This window comes from Phyllostomus discolor, chromosome 5 (genome assembly GCF_004126475.2).
Source record: "Phyllostomus discolor isolate MPI-MPIP mPhyDis1 chromosome 5, mPhyDis1.pri.v3, whole genome shotgun sequence".
Classification (NCBI taxonomy): domain Eukaryota; kingdom Metazoa; phylum Chordata; class Mammalia; order Chiroptera; family Phyllostomidae; genus Phyllostomus; species Phyllostomus discolor.
This window is the reverse complement of record NC_040907.2, coordinates 104,638,380-104,644,673: the sequence shown is the minus strand read 5'-3', so window position 1 is coordinate 104,644,673 and position 6,294 is coordinate 104,638,380.

Genomic DNA, 6,294 nt, shown 5'->3' with positions numbered 1-6,294 from the left:
CAATTTGATTTCTTCTGAGGCATCTCACCTTGGTATAGTTGGCCATCTTCTCCTTGTATCTTCACATGGTCTTTCCTCTGGGTCCATCTGTGAACTAATCATTTCTCATAAGGGCACCAGTAGTGTGGAGTTAGGGTTCACCCTAATTACCCCATTTTAATTTAATTACCTCTTAGAAGACCCTATATCCAAATACATTTTGAGGTATTATAAGTTTAGGACTTCAACATATGAAATTGGGGACAGAATTCAGCCTGTAACATCCTCCCATGTTGTCACCATCTTCTCCCTGCTCCAGACTCGGCCCCTTCTCCCTCCTGCTCTGTCCAAGCCTTTGTACACACCCCTGTGAACCTCTGCCTCAGGTATTTGCAGCTTCACCTCTTTCCTTCATCTGTAGTGGAAAGGCTCAGGTTCCATCATAGCAGGGTCACAAAGTACCAGGTTTACCTGCCAATCTGTCACTTCTTTCTTGTTGCCCATAGAGTGAGTAATGGTCTGTGTTAGGTGATCTCAGGAAATAAAAGCTTTATCTAAGCACTTCTGCTTACAAATATAGTCTCATTTCAGTCATTAAGTGTCCATTCACCCGGAGTCATCACAACAATGAACTTAATTAAGTTTGAAGCTTGTTCTCAGTGTGGCTCTACCTCAGACTGAAACCTGCCCACCATAAGCCTGCCTCTATGTCCTTACTCCCCATGGTGGTTCCTTCCATCCCACTTCTTGCTTTTCTCCCTGCCAATTTTTCACTCCTCCAAGTTTGGGAAGGAAAAGGTGAGGACAGCTGTTCTACTTGATAGGTCCTGCCATTATCCAAAGTTTCTCCTTGGGTTCTTATGAGAGATTTGTGTGCTCTCCAGAGGACCTTAACTCTGGGACCCTTTCTTCTTCAGTCCATACACTGACACCCTTTATTGGGGCACCACTGCCCTTGAGGGTGACCTTCCTGGTCTTAAAGGTCTCTCCAGGCTGACTCTTCTATGATAAGAAGGACACACTCATGCACTTTTTATCTGACAAAATCTAGACCTTGAGGCCATTTCTGAGATAGCCAGGCCTGAATCTGGCTGCAGCCCACACACTGCAGAAAACTCAGATCCTGGATCTCTAACCTAATTAAAGCTCCCTAACTTTACCTGAGGAAAGGGAGAACATGATGAGGCATATAAAATGCAATACCTCACCAATGTGCTTCCCAAAACTAAATGCTGTCTTTCAGCCTCTTTAATTCACTGTTCCTGAAAAGACAAGCTGGCATCTCACTTCAGAACACAGAAGGCAGACAAATGCTGGTGGAACATCCTGTTCTAAGTCCAGACCCTTATCTGCAGATACTGCCCTTCCCCAAACAAGGCACATCCCTTGACCCTGAAGCCTTAGAAACTCCTTGGTTGTATCAGTGGATCTCAGGTTCAGCCCACATTTCCCTATCCCCAGAGAAGCCTCAGCTTTGGAATCCCAAATCTGTACCAGAGTAGTAGGATCCTAATTGTCCCCAAGCGAAGTGGTAGTTAAGAATGGTGTTGGGGGGTGCCTTTGAGGAACCAGGACCATCAAAGTAATATGTCCAAGTAAGTACCAGGTCATCAGTATTATTTAACAGTCAATCATCCAACAAATAGTTATTAAACTCTTATAATGTGCCAAGCACAGTTTCTAGATGCTATAAATGTAACAAGGTTCCCTGCCTCTGGGGCTTATATTTTAGTGAGGATATAGAAAATAAGCAAATGAATTAGTAAATTGCATAACAGGGCATGAGAGGGGCTATGAAAAGACACACAATAGAAAGTAGAGTGGGAAATGCTAGGGAAGCTAAGATGGGAATCAGGAAAGATGGTCACTGAGAACTGACTTCTTAACAACCTCAAGGAAGGTGAGGGTCTGTTTATCCTTGCAGACATCTGTGAGGGAGGGCCAAGGGGAGGTGGTATCCTGGGGGAAAATACCTACAGAATTACAGGAGAAAAGGATTTAGTATAAAACTCTGAAAAAAACAATGTTTAAGAAAAATGATAAAGAACAGCAAAAGTTCATGGCAAGGGAGGTAGATAACGATCAGGAGATCAAATGTCTCTAAGGTTCAGGGATGAGATGGATTCTACTTGGCAGTGGGTGGTTACATGACTCTGTGCACACTCACAGAACTCTATAATGACTGATATGATATTATATGTAAATTTTTAAGTAGACACTTTTTAAAAAATTAATCTTTATTTTATTTTTCCATTACCATTCAGTTCCCTTATACCCCTCTCTCTAGCAATCACCACACTGTTGTCAATGTCCATGAGTCCTCTTTACCTTTTGGTCAATCCCTCTACCCCTTAACTCCCTCCCCACTAGCTGTCATCTGCTTTCCATTTATGAATATGTCCCCATTTTCCTTGTTTGTTTAGTTTGTTCACTAGATTCCACATATGAGTGAAATAATATGATATTTGTCTTTCTCTGACTAGTTTATTTCACTTAGCATAATGTTCCATAAGTCCACCCATACTGATGCAAAAGGTAAAATTTTCTTTTTTATGGCTGAGCAGTATTCCATTGTGTAAATGTTCCATAGGTGTTTTATGCACTCATCTATTGATGGATACTTAGGCTGCTTCCATATCTTGGCAACTGTAAATAACACTGCAATGAACATAAGGGTGTTTATGTTATTTTGAATTAGTGTTTCAGGTTGCTTCAAATATATTCCCAGAAGCAGGATCACCAGGACAAAAGGCAGATCCATTTTTAAGTTTTTGAGGTATCTACATACTGCTTCCCACAATGGATGCATCAGTCTGCGTTCCCACCAACAATGCAACTATTCCCCTGTCTCCATATCCTCACCAACACTCGTTTTTTGTGGATTTATTGATTCTACTCATTCTGACAAATGTGAGATGGTATCTCATTGTGGTTTTAATTTATGTTTCTCTGATGATCAGTGATGTTGAGAATCTTTTCATGTGTCTATTGTTCATCCATATGTCCTCTTTGGAGGAGTGTCTATTCAGGCCCTTTGCCCATTTTTAATTGGGTTGTTTGTTTTTTGATGTTGAGTTTTATAAGCACTTTATAAATTTTAGATATTAACTCCTTATCAGATGTATCAGAGATTATGTTCTCCATTCTGTGAAGTAGATGCTATTTTAAAATCCCACCAGATTTGCCTCAAGAATGAGAGCTTCAGATAAGTGACATGTAGGGAGACAGATGTTATTCCAATTGTGAAGCATGTTTGGGGTTTGGTGAAAATTCAAGCTTCCAGGCTCCATAGCTGTAAACTCCTCAGAGGCTACTCATTTAACTGAGAAGGGCTACAAAAGCCTTGGTTCACCTCACTCAGCCATCTCCAGTCCCCTTCTGCTCCACCCTTCCAGCCTGTTTGCTAGGCCTCAACATACCACACATGTTCTATATACAGGCCTGAGTGCTCCTCTTGCCTGCCACCTCATGTGGCTTCTTGGAGGTTTTCCCCAATGACCCCTAAGGTGAACTATTCACTTCATCATGCTCTGTTGTGTAATGATGCTTTGTCTTTTTCACACTCTGCCACTCTGAGTTTATATAATGTCTCTGCCTCCATATTCCTCATTCCATTTCTTCACTGAGAAATAGGCTCCAAGAGATCAGGAACATGTGAGCTGTGTCCATCATAACCTAGTACCTAGATTAGTGACTAGCAAATTGTAGGTGCTAAACAAAAAGTACCTGCCATTATTTTAATTAATGTTACAAAGTTGGAACTGCCAGATTTTCATAGTTGAACCACAGAATTAATGGGGAGCTTCCTGGCAGCCACTGCAAAATAGGAAAATAATGTGTAATATTGCCTAGGAAGTAGAAATATAAAAACCTTTCTAGGAAAGATAAGATTGTATAAGGACTTTGTTGGGAACTGCCCTGACTGGTATCAGAAGCTGAAACACCCACCTAGGCTAAGGCTAAGGGAACGCCCTTGGAACCATAAGCCAGCAAGGAGACAAGGGCTTGTCTCCCTGGCAGGAATGCTGCTTCTGCTGCTGAACCCCAAAAAGCTTGGTCGGTTAGCCAAAGACGGGTAAGATTCCCCACGGGGGGAACGACCTAAGCCAGGCACGATCACTTTGGGAGGCCCCCCAAAAGAAGGATTTGGGGGGCTGCAGCAAAAGGGGGTGATGGACCCTCGCTCTTCGGCTTTGACATAGCCTGAGTTCTCCTCGTCTGGGAGAAAAACTCCTTATCTCTTGGTTGCCTCAGTTCCCATGCTAAGCCTGAAACAATGACAGGGTGGTGCAGCTCTGTGCTGAAAAGAGCAGATTCCCTGGGTGATCAGGCCTAAGAAAGAACATGTAAATTACTGTGAAACCTTCTTTGTTTAGAATGCTCTCAGTTGAATGAGAAGGGTCCAAGGAGGAAGTTTGTTCCTCAAAGTCTTACAGCTCTTTGACCCCAACTCAATAGACCAGCAGAGTTCCTTGTTTTCTATGGTTCCTTATTTCCCACTGATAAGTACTGTACTTTACCTGAATTATTATGCAAAATGAGCCCAATAAAAGCAGGTATGGACTGTAAATTGGGGCGCTCCCCACTGGGGGGGGGTGGCCATTTCGTCCCTACTTCCCCACAGAAACTAGTCTGTCTCTGTGCATGTGTTTGTTTCTCGTGTGTTTTTCGGCGAGCCATCCACAGAGTTCCGTGGTCACTGCTGGCCGGTGACCCACACGCAACAGGACTTGTTTTATACAGATAATCATTGTGGTCTCATTAAGAAATATAGGAAAATATATTTAACATTAATACATGCCATGTAATTGTTTCTTTTTTAAACCTTTTGAGTAAGCCAAAGGAAAAAGGCTAATGAATATCCATGGGGCAAGATTATTCCTAATTAAGCTCACATCTACAATAAAACTCTGCATAGATTCCATTTACAGTGTGGATGATCTTTCTTTTTATTTTGGGAGCAGACATTTAATTATGCTTCAGAAGCACTGCATTTCATATAATCCTCAGTAGATCTTTGAAGTATGTTATAATGACCATTCTACAAATGAGGAAACTGAGGTTTATAGGCTGCAATCACTGATAGGTTGTGGTAGAGATAAGGTTTGTTTGACTCCCCATAGTAGGGGCTGGAAAACTTCACCTGAGAGCCCAAACAGCCTGTTTTATGAATGAAGTTTTATTGGAGAATGCCATATCTACTTTTTCATGAGCTTTCTGTGCCTGCTATTGTGTTACAACAGCAGACTTGAGTGGTGGCATATGCCTACTAAAATGAAAAAAAAAAAAAAACTATGGACACTTATAAATAATATTTCCAGCCCTGACATTTATAAATGATATTTCCAACTGTGCTTACCTGCTTGCTAGTCAGGCAACTAAACAAATGTGTGTAATATTTGTTCCTCTGAAGGGGAGGAAATAGTTTTGTATAAAAATAAAATGCTTACCTCCGTTTCACTTATCTCTTTTTCTGCTACCTGAAAACAAATGAAATTTAACCACCAGCTTACACCATACACAAAAATAAACTCAAGATGGATAAAAGACTTAAATATAAGTGTTGATACCATCAGAGTCCTAGAGAAGACCATAGGAAATTTTCAGATATTCCATGCAGCAGTATTTTCACTGATACATCCCCTAAAGCAAGGACTTAAAGGAAGGATAAACAAATGGGACTTTATCAAATTAAAAAAGCTTCTCTATGGCTAGAGAATACATCAACAAACTGAAAAAGGAACCAACTGTATGAGAAAATATATTTGCCAATGATACCTCAGACAAGGGTTTCATCTCCAAAACATATTAAGAACTCACATGATTATACACCAGAAAGACAAACAACCCAATTAAAAAATGGTCAAAGGACTTGAACAGACACTTCTCCAAAGAGGACATACAGAGGACCCAGATGCATATGAAAGGATGCTTAGCATCACTAGCCATCAGAGAGATGCAAATTAAAACCACAATGAGATATCACTTCACACTGGTGAAAATGGCCATTACTACCAAATTAACAAACAAGAAGTTCTGGCAAGTTTCTGGAGAAAAAGGAACCCTAGTGAACTGTTGGTGGGAATGCACACTGGTGCAGCAACTGTGAAAAACCTTATGGAATTTTCTAAAAAAGCTAAAAATGAAACTGTCTTTTGACCAAGCAAATCTATACCCTAAAAATCCTGAAACACCAACTCAAAATAACCTATGCACCCCAATGTTTTAGCAGTGCAACTTAAAATAGTCCAGTGCTGGAAACAGCCTAAGTGCCAATCCATAAATGAGTGGGTCAAAATAGTATTGTACATTACA